Below are 16,880 nucleotides of genomic sequence, written 5' to 3'. Positions count from 1 at the left end.
CACCGCTGCAACTTTCTGTATCCGCGAGATCCCATCTTGGGGCCTGTTCCGGAGCTCCGCCGGAGGGGGCATCTACCACGGAGGGCTTCTAAATCATCACCATAGCCCCTCCGATGAAGTGTGAGTAGTTTACTTCAGACCTTCGGGTCCATAGTTAGTAGCTAGATGGCTTCTTCTCTCTTTTTGGATCTCAATACAATGTTCTCCCCCTCTATCGTGGAGATCTATTCGATGTAATCTTATTTTTGCGGTGTGTTTGTTGAGACCGATGAATTGTGGGTTTATGATCCAGCTTAACTATGGAAAATATTTGATTCTTCTTTGAATTCTTTTATGTATGATTGAGTTATCTTTGCAAGTCTCTTCGAATTATCCGTTTGGTTTGGCCAACTAGATTGGTAGTTCTTGCAATGGGAGAAGTGCTTAGCTTTGGGTTCAATCTTGCGGTGACCTTACCCAGTGACAGAAAGGGTTGCAAGGCACGTATTGTATTGTTGCCATCGAGGATAACAAGATGGGGTATTTATCATATTCCATGAATTTATTCCTCTACATCATGTCATCTTGCTTAAGGCGTTACTCTGTTTTTAACTTAATACTCTAGATGCATGCTGGATAGCGGTCGATGAGTGGAGTAATAGTAGTAGATGCAGAATCATTTTGGTCTACTTGTCACGGACGTGATGCTTATATACATGATCATTGCCTGGATAACCTCATAACTATGCTAAATTCTGTCAATTGCTCAACAGTAATTTGTTCACCCATCGTAGAATACTTATGCTCTTGAGAGAAGCCACTAGTGAAACCTATGGCCCCCGGGTCTATTCTCATCATATCAAGCTCCATCACTTTATTTACTTGCTTTTGCTTTTACTTTTTACTTTGCATCTTTATACTAAAAATACCAAAAATATTATCTCTATCAGATCTCACCCTCGTAAGTGACCGTGAAGGGATTGACAACCCCTAAGCGTTGGTTGCGAGTAGCTATCGTTTTGTGCAGGTACGAGGGACTTGCGCGTGGTCTCCTACTGGATTGATACCTTGGTTCTCAAAAACTGAGGGAAATACTTACGCTACTATGCTGCATCATCCTCTCCTCTTCGGGGAAATCCAACGCAAGCTCGAGACGTAGCACCATGCTTTATGGCTTAGAATTAGGACTTCAAAAACGTTTTGAATGTCATGGATCATATGAGATGTTCCAGGAGTTGAAGTTAATATTTCAAGCAAATGCCCGAGTTGAGAGATATGAAGTCTCCAACAAGTTATATAGCTGCAAGATGGAGGAGAACAATTCTGTTAGTGAGCACATACTCAGAATGTCTGGGTACCATAATTACTTGACTCAGCTGGGAGTTAATCTTCCAGATGATTGTGTCATTGACATAGTTCTTCAATCAATGCCACGAAGCTACAAAGGCTTCGTGATGAACTACAATATGCAAGGGATGGAAAAGCTATTCCCGAGCTCTTCGCGATGCTAAAGACCGTGGAGGTATAAATCAAGAAGGAGCATCAAGTGTTAATGGTAAACAACACCACTAGTTTCAAGAAGAAGGGAAAGGGTAAAAATAAGGGGAATTTCAAAAAGACTGACAAGAAAGTTGTCACTCTCGGGAAGAAACCTAAATATGGACCCAAGCCTAAAACTGGGTGCTTCTACTGCCAAGGGACTGGTCACTGGAAGTGAAACTGCCCCAAGTATTTGGCGGATAAGAAGGATGGCAAGGTGAACAAAGGTATATTTGATATACATGTTATTTATGTGTACCTTACTAATTCTCGTAGTAGTGCCTAAGTATTTGATACCAGTTTGGTTGCTCATATTTGTAACTCGAAGCAGGCACTGCGGATTAAACGAAGATTGGCTAAGGACGAGGTGACGATGCACGTCAGAAATGGTTCCAAGGTTGATGTGATCGCCGTCGGCACGCTACCTCTACATCTACCTTCGGGATTAGTTTTAGACCTGAATAATTGTTATTTGGTGCTAGTGTTGAGCATGAACATTATATTTGGATCTTGTTTAGTGCGATACGGTTATTCATTTAAATCAGAGAATAATGATTGTTCTATTTATATGAGTAATATCTTTTATGGTCATACACTCATGAAGAGTGGTCTATTTCCGTTGAATCTTGATCGTGATGCTACACATATTCATAATATTAATGCCAAAACATGCAAAGTTGATAATGATAGTGCAACTTATTTGTGGCACTGCCGTTTGGGTCATATTGGTGTAAAGCGCATGAAGAAACTCCATAAAGATGGACTTTTGGAATCACTTGATTATGAATCATTTGATACTTGTGAACCGTGCCTTATGGGCAAGATGACTAAAACTACATTCTCCGGAACAATGGAACGATCTAGTGACTTATTGGAAATAATACATACTGATGTATGCGGTCCATGATAATCCCCAGGTGTAGGGAATCATCGTAGCAATTACCAAAGGTGGAAGTGATAAGCATGGAGTGTCGAACCCACAAGGAGCTAAAGGTAAGATCAATATTCTCTGAAGTCCTAGCTTCCACTGATATGACTCAACGTACACCGAATGTTTGCTTACAACTAGAAACAAGAAATAAAACTATGTTGTGGGTATGAAGAGGATAACTTTGCATGGTAATAGAGAGCTAAAATATAAAAGTAGGTGTTGTTATCATAAAGTTGGAATATATTACTAAATATTATAAATAGCGAGTGTGGAATAATGATGGGTTGGTGTGCGGAATTATCCTAGGCAACTATTAACAAGATCGGTAATCACTATTGCAATTTCATATGAGGGAGAGGCATAAGCTAACATACTTTCTTTTCTTGGATCATATGCACTTATGATTGGAACTCTAGCAAGCATCCGCAACTACTAAAGATCATTAAGGTAAAACCCAACCATAGCATTAACATATCAAGTCCCCTTTATCCCATATGCAACAACCCCCTTACTCTGGTTTATGCTTCTGTCACTCAAGCAACCCACTATAAGAAAATCATGAACGTATTGCAACACCCTATAGTGGGAATCCCTCACGCTTGCGCGACACGGAGGGCACAATAGGACAGCACCAAAATAAAACATACAACTCATACCAATCTAGATCATCAATCAACCCAAAGACAAAGGATATCTACTCAAAACATCATAGGATGGCAACACATCATTGGATCATAATATGTGTCATAAAGCACCATGTTCAAGTAGGGATTACAGCGGGGTACAGGAGAGTGGACCGCGTAAAACAGATGAGGATGATGATGATGATGATGATGATGATGGTGATGTTGATGAAGACAATCACCGCGGCGATGATTCCCCTCCCGATAGCACTCCGGCGCCACCGAGAGAGAGGAGGAGAGGTTCTCCCCCTTGTGCTTCCTCCTCCATGGCCTCCCCCCTGGATGGGGAGAGGTTCTCCCTCTGGTCCTTGGCCTTCATGGCGATGATGACCCCTCCGAGATCCTCCACCATGGCCTCCGGTGATGATGGCCCCCTCCGGCAGGGTGCCAGAGAGGGCCTAGATTGACTTCTCATGGCTACAGAGGTTTGCGGCGGCGGAACTTCCGATATCCCTTTTGTTCTGGGGTTGGTAGGATTTATAGGAGGGGATGGCGTTGGTTTCACATCAAGGGGGCCCACGGGGAGTCCATGAGGCAGGGGGCGCGCCCTAGGGGGTGGGTGTGCCCTCCACCCTCGTGGTGGCCTCGGGACTCCTCTCCAGTAGCTTTTTGTTCCAGTATTTTTTATATTTTCCAAAAATGTTCTCCGTTGATTATCAGAGCATTTTGAGAACTATTATTTCTAGACAAGAACAACACCATGGTAGTTCTGCTGAAAACAACGTCAGTCCGGGTTAGTTCTAATCAAATTATAGATGCGTTGGAAACGTATATGTTGGCGAACGTAGCAATTTCAAAAAAATTCCTACGCACACGCAAGATCATGGTGATGCATAGCAACGAGAGGGGAGAGTGTTGTCTACATACCCTTGTAGACCGTAAGCGGAAGCGTTAGCACAACGTGGTTGATGTAGTCGTGCGTCTTCACGATCCAACTGATCAAGTACCAAACGTACGGCACCTCTGAGTTCAGCACACGTTCAGCCCGATGACGTCCCTCGAACTCCGATCCAGCCGAGTGTTGAGGGAGAGTTTCGTCAGCACAACGGCGTGGTGACGATGATGATGTTCTACCGACGCAGGGCTTCGCCTAAGCACCGCTACAGTATTATCGAGGTGGACTATGGTGGAGGGGGGCACCGCACATGGCTAAAAGATCAAACGATCAATTTTTGTGTCTCTGGGGAGCCCCCCTGCCCCCGTATATAAAGGAGCAAGGGGGGGGGGTGCGGCCGGCCAAGGGGAGAGGCGCGTCGGGAGGAGTCCTACTCCCACCGGGAGTAGGACACCCCCCTTTCCTAGTTGGATTAGGACCTGGGAGGGGGAAAGAGGAGGGAGAGAGGAAGGAAGGGGGGCGCCGCCCCCCTCTCCTTATCCTATTCGGACTAGGGGGGAGGGGCGCGCGGCCCAGCCTTGGCCACCTCTCCTCTTCTCCGTAAAGGCCCACTAAGGCCCATTAACCTCCCGGGGGGTTCCGGTAACCTCCCGGTACTCCGGTAAAATCCCGATTTCACCCGGAACACTTTCGATATTCAAACATAGACTTCCAATATATCAATCTTCATGTCTCGACCATTTTGAGACTCCTCGTCATGTCCGTGATCATAGCCGGGACACCGAACAACCTTCGGTACATCAAAACATATAAACTCGTAATATAACTATCATCGTAACGTTAAGCGTGCGGACCCTACGGGTTCGAGAACTATGTAGACATGAACGAGACACGTCTCCGGTCAACAACCAATAGCGGAACCTGGATGCTCATATTGGTTCCCACATATTCTACGAAGATCTTTATCGGTCAGACCGCATAACAACATACGTTGTTCCCTTTGTCATCGGTATGTTACTTGCCCGAGATTCGATCATCGGTATCTCAATACCTAGTTTAATCTCATTACCGACAAGTCTCTTTCATCGTTCCATAATACATCATCTCGCAACTAACTCATTAGTTACAATGCTTGCAAGGCTTAAGTGATGTGCATTACCGTGTGGGCCTAGAGATACCTCTCTGACAATCGGAGTGACAAATCCTAATCTCGAAATACGCCAACCCAACAACTACCTTCGGAGACACCTGTAGAGCACCTTTATAATCACCCAGTTACATTGTGACGTTTGGTAGCACACAAAGTGTTCCTCCGATAAACGGGAGTTGCATAATCTCATAGTCATAGGAACATGTATAAGTCATGAAGAAAACAATAGCAACATACTAAATGATCAAGTGCTAAGCTAACGGAATGGGTCAAGTCAATCACATCATTCTCCTAATGATGTGATCTCGTTAATCAAATGACAACTCTTTGTCCATGGCTAGGAAACATAACCATCTTTGATTAACGAGCTAGTCAAGTAGAGGCATACTAGTGACACTCTATTTGTCTATGTATTCACACATGTATCATGTTTCGAGTTAATACAATTCTAGCATGAATAATAAACATTTATCATGAAATAAGGAAATAAATAATAACTTTATTATTGCCTCTAGGGCATATTTCCTTCAGTCTCCCACTTGCACTAGAGTCAATAATCTAGTTCACATCGCCATGTGATTTAACACCAATATTCATATCTGTATATGATTGACACCCATAGTGTACTAAGGTATGATCATGTTTTGCTCATGGGAGAAGTTTAGTCAATGGGTCTGTCATATTCAGAGCCGTATGTATTTTGCAAATATATTCTATGTCTACAATGCTCTGCACGGATCTACTCTAGCTAATTGCTCCCACTTTCAATATGTATCCAGATTAAGACTTAGAGTCATCTGGATCAGTGCAAAAACTTGTATCGACGTAACCCTTTACGACGAACCTTTCGTCACCTCCATAATCGAGAAACATATCCTTATTCCACTAAGGATAATTTCGACCAATGTCCAGTGATCTACTCCTAGATCACTATTGTACTCCCTTGCCAAACCAGGGAAGAGTATACAATAGGTCTGGTCCATAGCATGGCATACTTTTATAGAACCTATGACTGATGCATAGGAAATGACTTTCATTCTCTTTCTATTTTCTGTCGTGGTTGGGATTTGAGTCTTACTCAATTTCATACCTTTGCATCACAGGCAAGAACTCTTTCTTTGACTGTTTCCATTTTGAACTACTTCAAAATCTTGTCAAGGTATGTACTAATTGAAAATCTTATCAAGCGTCTTGATCTATCTCAATATATCTTGATGCTCAATATGTAAGTAACTTTACTGAGGTCTTTCTTTGAGAAACTCCTTTCAAACACTCCTTTATGCTTTCCAGAAAATTCTACATCATTTTTGATCAACAATATGTCATTCACATATACTTATCAGAAAGGTTGTAGTGCTCCCACTCACTTTCTTGTAAATACAGGCTTTTCCAAAAAGTCTGCATAAAACCATATGTTTTGATCAACTCATCAAAGTGTAAATTCCAACTCTGAGATGCTTGAACCAGTCCATTGATGGATTGCTGGAGCTTGCACACTTTGTTAGCACCTTTAGGATTGACAAAACCTTCTGGTTGCATCATATACAACTCTTCTTTAATAAATCCATTAAGGAATGTAGTTTTGACATCCATTTGCCAGATTTCATAAAATGTGGCAATTGCTAACATGATTCAGACAGACTTATGCATCGTTACGAGTGAGAAAATCTCATCGTATTCAACACCTTGAACTTGTCGAAAACCTTTCGCAACAAGTCGAGCTTTGTAGATAGTAACACTACTATCAGTGTCCCTCTTCCTCTTGAACATCCATTTATTTTCTATGGCTTGCCGATCATCGGGCAAGACAACCAAAGTCCATACTTTGTTTTCATACATGGATCCCATCTCAGATTTCATGGCCTCAAGCCATTTCGTGGAATCTGGGATCATCATCGCTTCCTCATAGTTTGCAGGTTCATCATGGTCTAGTAACATGACTTCCAGAACAGGATTACCGTACCACTCTGGTGCGGACCGTACTCTGGAAGACCTACGAGGTTCTGTAGTAACTTGATCTGAAGTTTCATGATCATCATCATTAGCTTCCTCACTAATTGGTGTAGGAATCACTGGAACTGATTTCGGTGATAAACTATTTTCCAATTCAGGAGAAGGTACTATTACCATATCAAGTTCTAGTTTTCTCCCACTCACTTCTTTCGAGAGAAACTTCTTCTCTAGAAAGGATCCATCTTAGCAACGAATATCTTGCCTTCGGATCTGTGATAGTACCTTTGGGTATTCTATGAAGACGCACTTCTCCAATTTAGGTTTGAGCTTATCAGGTTGAAACTTTTTCACATAAGCATCACAACCCCAAACTTTAAGAACGACAACTTTGGTTTCTTGCCAAACCACAGTTCATAAGGTGTCGTCTCAACGGATTTCGATGGTGCCCTTTTTAAAGTGAATGCAGCTGTCTCTAATGCATAACCCAAAAACGACAGTGGTAAATCGGTAAGATACATCATAGATTGCACCATATCCAATAAAGTGCGGTTACGACATTCGGACACACCATTATGCTGTGGTGTTCCATGTGGCGTGAGCTGTGAAACTATTCCACATTGTTTTATATGAAGGCCAAACTCGTAACTCAAATATTCTCCTCCACGATCAGATCGTAGAAACTTTATTTTCTTGTTATCATGATTCTCCACTTCACTCTGAAATTCTTTGAACTTTTCAAATGTTTCAGACTTGTGTTTCATTAAGTAGATATACCCATATCTGCTCAAATCATCTGTGAAGGTCAGAAAAAAATGATACTTGCCACGAGATCAACACTCATTGGATCGCATACATTGGTATGTATTATTTCCAATAAGTCAGCAACTCGTTCCATTGTTCCGGAGAATGGAGTTTTAGTCATCTTGCCCATAAGGCACGGTTCGCAAGCATCAAATGATTCATAATCAAGTGATTCCAAAAGTCCATTTTATGGAGTTTCTTCATGCACTTTACACCGATATGACCCAAATGGCAGTGCCACAAATATGTTGCACTATCATTATCAACTTTGCATCTTTTGGCATCAATATTATGAATATGTGTATCACTACGATCGAGATCCAACAAACTATTTTCATTGGGTGTATGACCATTGAAGGTTTTATTCATGTAAACAGAACAACAATTATTCTCTAACTTTAAATGAATAACTGTTTTGCAATAAACATGATCAAATCATATTCATGCTCAACGCAAACGCCAAATAACATTTATTTAGGTTTAACACTAATCCCGAAAGTATAGTGAGTGCGTGATGATGATCATATCAATCTTGTAACCACTTCCAACACACATCATCACTTCACCCTCAACTAGTCTCTGTTTATTCTGTAACTCCTGTTTCGAGTTACTAATTTTTAGCAACCGAACAAGTATCAAATACTCAGGGGCTACTATAAACACTAGTAAGGTACACATCAATAACCTGTATATCAAATATATCCTTGTTCACTTTGCCATCCTTCTTATCCACCAAATATTTAGTGCATTTCCGCTTCCGGTGACCATTTCCTTTGCAGTGTAAGCACTCAGTTTCAGGCTTTGGTCCAGCTTTGGGCTTCTTTGCGGGAGTGACAACTTTCTTGTCATTCTACTTGAAGTTCCCTTTCTTTCCCTTTGCCCTTTTCTTGAAACTAGTGGTCTTGTCAATCATCAACACTTGATGCTCTTTCTTGATTTCTACCTTCGTCGATTTCAACATCACGAAGAGCTTAGGAATCGTTTTCGTCATCCCTTGCATTATAGTTCATCACGAAGCTCCAGTAACTTGGTGATGGTGACTAGAGAACTCTGTCAATCACTACTTATCTGGAAGATTAACTCCCACTTGATTCAAGCGATTGTAGTACTCAGACAATCTAAGTACTTGCTCACTAGTTGAGCAATTCTCCTCCATCTTTTAGGTGAAGTATTTGTCAAAGGTCTCATACTCTTGACACGGGCATGAGTCTGAAATACCAATTTCATCTCTTGAAACATCTTATATGTTCCAAGATGTTTCAAAAGAACATTTTTTGTAGTCCGGGTTCTAAGCCATAAAGCATGGTGCACAAAACTATCAAGTAGTCATCATTTTGAGCTAGACGAACGTTCATAATGTCTGCATCTGCTCCTGCAATAGGTCCATCACTTAGCAGTGCATCAAGGACATAATTCTTCCGTGCACCAATGAGGACAATCCTCAGGTCACGGATCCAATCCGCATCATTGCTACTAACATCTTTCAACACAGTTTTCTCTAGGAACATATCAAAATAAACATATGAAAGCAACAACGCGAGCTATTGATCTACAACATAATTTGCAAAATACTACCAGAACTAAGTTCATGATAAATTAAAGTTCAATTAATCATATTACTTAAGAACTCCCACTTAGATAGACATCTCTCTAATCATCTAAGTGATCACGTGATCCAAATCAACTAAACCATAACCGATCATCATGTGAAATGGAGTAGTTTTCAATGGTGAACATCACTATGTCGATCATATCTACTATATGATTCACGCTCGACCTTTCGGTCTCTAGTGTTCCGAGGCCATATCTGCATATGCTAGGCTCGTCAAGTTTAACCTGAGTATTCTGCGTGTGCAAAACAGGCTTGCATCCGTTGTAGATGGACGTAGAGCTTATCACACCCGATCATCACGTGGTGTCTGGGCACGACGAACTTTGGCAACGGTGCGTACTCAGGGAGAACACTTCTAGCTTATAATGCTACCGTCAATCAAAGCAAGATAAGATGCATAAAGGATAAACATCACATGCAATCAATATAAGTGATATGATATGGCCATCATCATCTTGTGCTTGTGATCTCCATCTCTGAAGCACCGTCATGATCACCATCATCACCGGTGCGACACCTTGATCTCCATCGTAGCATCGTTGTCATTTTGCCAACTATTGCTTCTTCGACTATCGCTACCGCTTAGTGATAAAGTAAAGCAATTACAGGGCGATTGCATAGCATACAATAAAGCGACAACCATATGGCTCCTGCCAGTTGCCGATAACTCGGTTACAAAACATGATCATCTCATACAATAAAATATAGCATCACATCTTGACCATATCACATCACAACATGCCCTGCAAAAACAAGTTAGACGTCCTCTACTTTGTTGTTGCAAGTTTTACGTGGCTGCTACGGGCTGAGCAAGAACCGTTCTTACCTACGCATCAAAACTACAATGATAGTTTGTCAAGTTAGTGTTGTTTTAACCTTCGCAAGGACCGGGCGTAGCCATACTCGGTTCAACTAAAGTGAGAGAGACAGACACCCGCCGGTTACCTTTAAGCAACTAGTGCTCGTGGCGGTGAAACCAGTCTCGCGTAAGCGTACGCGTAATGTCGGTCCGGGCCGCTTCATCTCACAATACCGCTGAACCAAAGTATGACATGCTGGTAAGCAGTATGACTTATATCACCCACAACTCACTTGTGTTCTATTCGTGAATATGACATCTACGCATAAAACCTAGGCTCTGATGCCACTGTTGGGGAACGTAGTAACTTCAAAGAAATTCCTACGCACATGCAAGATCATGGTGATGCATAGGAACTAGAGGGGAGAGTGTTGTCTACATACCCTTGTAGACCGTAAGCGGAAGCGTTAGCACAATGTGGTTGATGTAGTCGTACGTCTTCATGATCCGACCGATCAAGTACCAAACATACGGCACCTCCGAGTTCACCACATGTTCAGCCCGATGACGTCCCTCGAACTCCGATCCAGCCGAGTGTTGAGGGAGAGTTTCGTCAGCATGATGGCGTGGTGACGATGATGATGTTCTACCGACGCAGGGCTTAGCCTAAGCACCGCTACAGTATTATTGAGGTGGACTATGGTGAAGGGAGGCACCGCACACGGCTAAAAGATCAAATGATCAATTGATGTGTCTCTGGGGTGCCCCCTGCCCCCGTATATAAAGGAGCAAGGGGGGTGCGGCCGGCCAAGGGGAGAGGCACGCCGGGAGGAGTCCTACTCCCACCGGGAGTAGGACTCCCCCCCCCTTTCCTAGTTGGATTAGGACTTGGGAGGGGGAAAGAGGAGGGAGAGAGGAAGGAAGGGGGGCGTCGCCCCCCTCTCCTTGTCCTATTCGGACTAGGGGGAGGGGCGCGCGGCCCAGCCCTGGCCGCCTCTCCTCTTCTCCGTAAAGGCCCACTAAGGCCCTTTAACCTCCCGGGGGGTTCCGGTAACCTCCCGGTACTCCGGTAAAATCCCGATTTCACCCGGAACACTTCCGATATCCAAACATAGGCTTCCAATATATCAATCTTCATGTCTCGACCATTTTGAGACTCCTCGTCATGTCCGTGATCACATCCGGGACTCCAAACAACCTTCGGTACATCAAAACATATAAACTCATAATATAACTGTCATCGTACCGTTAAGCATGTGGACCCTACGGGTTCAAGAACTATGTAGACATGACCGAGACACGTCTCCGGTCAATAACCAATAGCGGAACCTGGATGCTCATATTGGTTCCCACATATTCTACGAAGATCTTTATCGGTCAGACCGCATAACAACATACGTTGTTCCCTTTGTCATCGGTATGTTACTTGCCCGAGATTCGATCATCGGTATCTCAATACCTAGTTTAATCTCGTTACCGGCAAGTCTCTTTACTCGTTCCGTAATACATCATCTCGCAACTAACTCATTAGTTACAATGCTTGCAAGGCTTAAGTGATGTGCATTATCGAGTGGGCCCAGAGATACCTCTCCGACAATCGGAGTGACAAATCCTAATCTCGAAATACGCCAACCCAACAAGTATCTTCGGAGACACCTGTAGAGCACCTTTATAATCACCCAGTTACGTTGTGATGTTTGGTAGCACACAAAGTGTTCCTCCGGTAAAAGGGAGTTGCATAATCTCATAGTCATAGGAACATGTATAAGTCATGAAGAAAACAATAGCAACATACTAAACGATCAAGTGCTAAGCTAACGGAATGGGTCAAGTCAATCACATCATTCTCCTAATGATGTGATCCCATTAATCAAATGACAACTCTTTGTCGATGGCTAGGAAACATAACCATCTTTGATTAATGAGCTAGTCAAGTAGAGGCATACTAGTGACACTTTCTTTGTCTATGTATTCACACATGTATCATGTTTCCGGTTAATACAATTCTAGCATGAATAATAAACATTTATCATGAAATAAGGAAATAAATAATAACTTTATTATTGCCTCTAGGGCATATTTCCTTCAGTATCAGCATCCCCAAGCTTAATTCCTGCTCGTCCTCGAGTAGGTAAATGATAAATGAACTAATTTATGAAGTGTGAATTCTAGCAAGTGCATAAGTTTGATCAATGATAGTTTCAATCACGTTTTCTAGCATCATTATATATCATAATAGTAGATCAACTCATAAAACTTCTCATGATCGAGTAACAAGCTATTCACATGTTAAAGTATAGATTATAAACTTTCTTGAAAACTAACAAACTATGTTCTCGGTCATCAAACAATTGCAATTCATCTTATTTTCAGGAAGGGTCTATGTAAGAGCTTTGATTCAGAAAACTCCACATACTCAACTATCATATAATCTTTCACAATTGCTAACACTCATGTGATATTTATGGGTTCAAAGTTTTAATCGGACACAGAGAAAGATAGGGGCTTATAGTTTCGCCTCACAACCTTTTACCTCAAAGGTAATTTCAACAATAATACTTTATGAAAACCAACATCCAAGTGGATATATATATCCGGATCGCTCCAACACAAAGTGCTTGCCAAAGGAAAAAGTGTAAAAAGGAAAGGTGAAAATCACCATGACTCTTGTATAAGGGTAGAGGGTAAAAGTAAAAGATAGGCCCTTCGCAGAGGGAAGCAGAGGTTGTCATGCATTTTTATGGTTGGATGCACAAAATCTTAATGCAAAAGAACGTCACTTTATATTGTCGCTTGTGATAAAGACCTTTATTATGCAGTCCATCGCTTTTATTTCTCCCCTGTCACAAGTTCGTATCAAGCTTATTTTCTTTGCACTAATAGATCATACATATTTAGAGAGCAATTTTTATTGCTTGCACCGATGGCAACTTACTTGAAGGATCTTACTCAATCCATAGGTAGGTATGGTGGACTCTCATGGCAAAACTTGTTTAAGGGATGTTTGGAAGCACAAGTAGTATTTCTACTTGGTGCAAAGAATTTGGCTAGCATGAGAGGTAAAGGCAAGCTCAACATGTTGGATGATCCAAGACAATATAACGTCTATTCGTATATAGGAAAACATAACCCATTATGTTGTCTTCCTTGTCCAACATCAACTTTTTAGCATGTCATTTTTTAATGAGTGCTCACAATTACAAAAGATGTCCAAGATAGTATATTTATATGTGAAATCTCTCTTCCTTCAATATTTTTTCATAAATTGTTCAAGTGACCAATTTTGCATTTGCTAAGTTTGAATAAGTTTACCACCTATACTTATTATGTGTGAAGTCATTACTCCCCATGGTATAAGCATATGAAACATATATAAATTCAGATTTATGGTATTCAACTCATTCAACCATTTACTCGTCGGATATACGTGAAGCACGTGAGTAAATGACAAACTACTCCAAAAAGATATAAGTGAAGAACACTGAGTAGTCAAATAATTAACTAGCCATGGGGGGACTCTCTCTCTCTCTCTCATTCAAGATTTCAGATCCAATGATTTATTATTAAAGATTTCAGATCCAAAAGTTTATTCAAACATCAAGTAAAATGAAAATGCACTCCAAGCAAAACACATATCATGTGACGAATAAAATTATAGCTCTGAATAAGGTATACCGATGGTTTTGAAGACGAAAGAGGGGATGCCTTCCGGGGCATCCCCAAGCTTAGGCGTTTGAGTCTACCTTGAATATTACCTTGGGGTGCCTTGGGAATCCCCAAGCTTAGAGTCTTTCCACTCCTTATTCTCCTCATATCAATATCTCACCCAAAACTTGAAAACTTCAATCATACAAAACTTAACGGAACTTCGTGAGATGGATTAGTATGATAAAGAGTAAATCATTCACTTTGGTACTGTCAAAGACAAGATTCATAATTTTTATCACACAATGCCTACTGTAACATATCATTTCTACAATTTATATTGAGTAATATAAGCCATAGAAACTAGAAAACAAGCAAACTATGCATTGAAAACAGAATCTACCAAAAACAGAACAATCTGTAATGATTTGAACAGAAACCATACTTTTGCTACTCCGAAAATCCATACAAATTAGGAAAACCTGAGAAATTTGTGTACCAATCCATTGCAAAAATAATTAGATCAAAAGCACGTTTCTGTGAATTATCAAAACTAATTTAATAGGCGCAAAAATTTCTGATTTTCAGCAGGATCAACACAACTATCACTGTAAGCTATCCCAAAGGTCTTACTTGGCACTTTATTGAAACAAAAGCTATAAAACATGATTACAACAGTAGCTTAATCATGTGAGCACACAAAAATAGTAAGGAATTGGGTTGTCTCCCAACAAGCACTTTTCTTTAATGCCTTTTAGCTAGGCAAGATGATTTCAGTGGTGCTCACATAAAAGATAAGAATTCAAACATAAAGAGAGCATCATGAAGAATATGACTAGGACATTTAAGTCTAACCGACTTACTATGCCTAGGGATTTTGTGAGTATACAACTTATGGGAACAAGAATCAACTAGCATCGGAAGGAAAAACAGGTATAACTTCAAAACTTTAAGCACATAGAGAGGAAACTTGATATTATTGCAACTCCTACAAGCATATATGATAACCCACAAGTATAGGGGATCGCAATAGTTTTCGAGGGTAGAGTATTCAATCCAAATTTATTGATTCGACACAAGGGGAGCCAAAGAATATAGTCAAGTATTAGCAGTTGAGTTGTCAATTCAACCACACTTGGATAACTTAGTATCTACAGCAAAGTATTTAGTAGCAAAGTAGTATGGAAGTAACAGTAGTAGTAGCAAAAGTAATAGTAGCAGTTTTGTAGTAATGGTAACAGTGGCAACAGCAAAGTAACTAAGCAAAGAACAATATGTGAAAAGCTCGCAGGCATTGGATCAGTGATGGATAATTATGTTGGATGCGATTCCTCCTATAATAGTTATAACATAGGATGACACAGAACTAGATCCAGTTCATCAATGTAATGTAGGCATGTATTCCGAATATAGTCATACGTGCTTATGGAAAAGAACTTGCATGACATCTTTTGTCCTACCCTCCCGTGGCAGCTGGGTACTAATGGAAACTAAGGGATATTAAGGCCTCCTTTTAATAGAGAACCAGACCAAAGCATTAACACTTAGTGAATACATGAACTCCTCAAACTATGGTCATCACCGGTAAGTATCCCGATAATTGTCACTCTGGGTTAACGGATCATAACACATAATAGGTGACTATAGACTTGCAAGATAGGATCAAGAACTCACATATATTCATGAAACCATAATAGCTTCAGATCTGAAATCATGGCACTCGGGCCCTAGTGACAAGCATTAAGCATAGTAAACTCATAGCAACATCAATCTCAGAACATAATGGATACTAGGGATCAAACCCTAACAAAACTAACTCAATTACATGGTAAATCTCATCCAACCCATCACAGTCCAGCAAGCCTACGATGGAATTACTCACGCACGGCGGTGAGCATCATGAAATTGGTGATGAAGGATGGTTGATGATGACGACGGCGACGGATTCCCCCCTCCGGAACCCCGAACGGACTCCAGATCAGCCCTCCCGAGAGGTTTTAGGGCTTGGCGGCGGCTCCGTATAGTAAAACGCGATGAACCCTTCTTCTCTTATTTTTTTCTTTGGGAAAGCGAATATATGGAGTTGGAGTTGAGGTCGGTGGACGTCTAGGGGGCCCACGTGGCAGGGGGCGTGCCCTAGGGGAAGGGGTGCGCCCCCACCCTCGTGACCAGGGTGTGGGCCCCCTGACGTTAATTCTTTCGCCAGTATTTTTATTAATTCTGAAAAGTGCCTCCGTGGATTTGTAGGTCATTCCGAGAACTTTTATTTCTGCACAAAAATAACACCATGGCAGTTCTGCTGAAAATAGCATCAGTCCGGGTTAGTTTCATTCAAATCATGCAAGTTAGAGTCCAAAACAAGTGCAAAAGTGTTTGGAAAAGTAGATACGACAGAGACGTATCAACTCCCCCAAGCTTAAACCTTTGCTTGTCCTCAAGCAATTCAGTTGATAAACTGAAAGTGATAAACAAAAACTTTTACAAACTCTGTTTGCTCTTGTTGTTGTAAATATGTAAAGCTAGCATTCAAGTTTTCAGCAAAGATTATAACCAACCACATTCACAATAACACTTAGGTCTCATGTTTACTCATACCAATGGCATAATCAACTAGCGAGCAATAATAATAAAACTTGGATGACAACACTTTCTCAAAACAATCATAATATGATATAACAAGATGGTATCTCGCTAGCCCTTTCTGAGACCGCAAAACATAAATGCAGAGCACCTTTAAAGATCAAGGACTGACTAAACATTGTAATTCATGGTAAAAGAGATCCAGTCATAGTCATACCCAATATAAACTAATAGTAATGCATGCAAATGACAGCGGTGCTCTCCAGCGGGTGATTTTAAATAAGAGGGTGATGACTCAACATGAAAGTAAATCGATGGCCCTTCGCAGAGGGAAGCAGGGATTCGTAGAAGTGCTAGAGCTCGATTTTTGAAA

The sequence above is a fragment of the Triticum aestivum genome, chromosome 7B (genome assembly GCF_018294505.1).
Source record: "Triticum aestivum cultivar Chinese Spring chromosome 7B, IWGSC CS RefSeq v2.1, whole genome shotgun sequence".
Taxonomy (NCBI): Eukaryota; Viridiplantae; Streptophyta; class Magnoliopsida; order Poales; family Poaceae; genus Triticum; species Triticum aestivum.
This window is presented reverse-complemented; position numbering follows the sequence as displayed.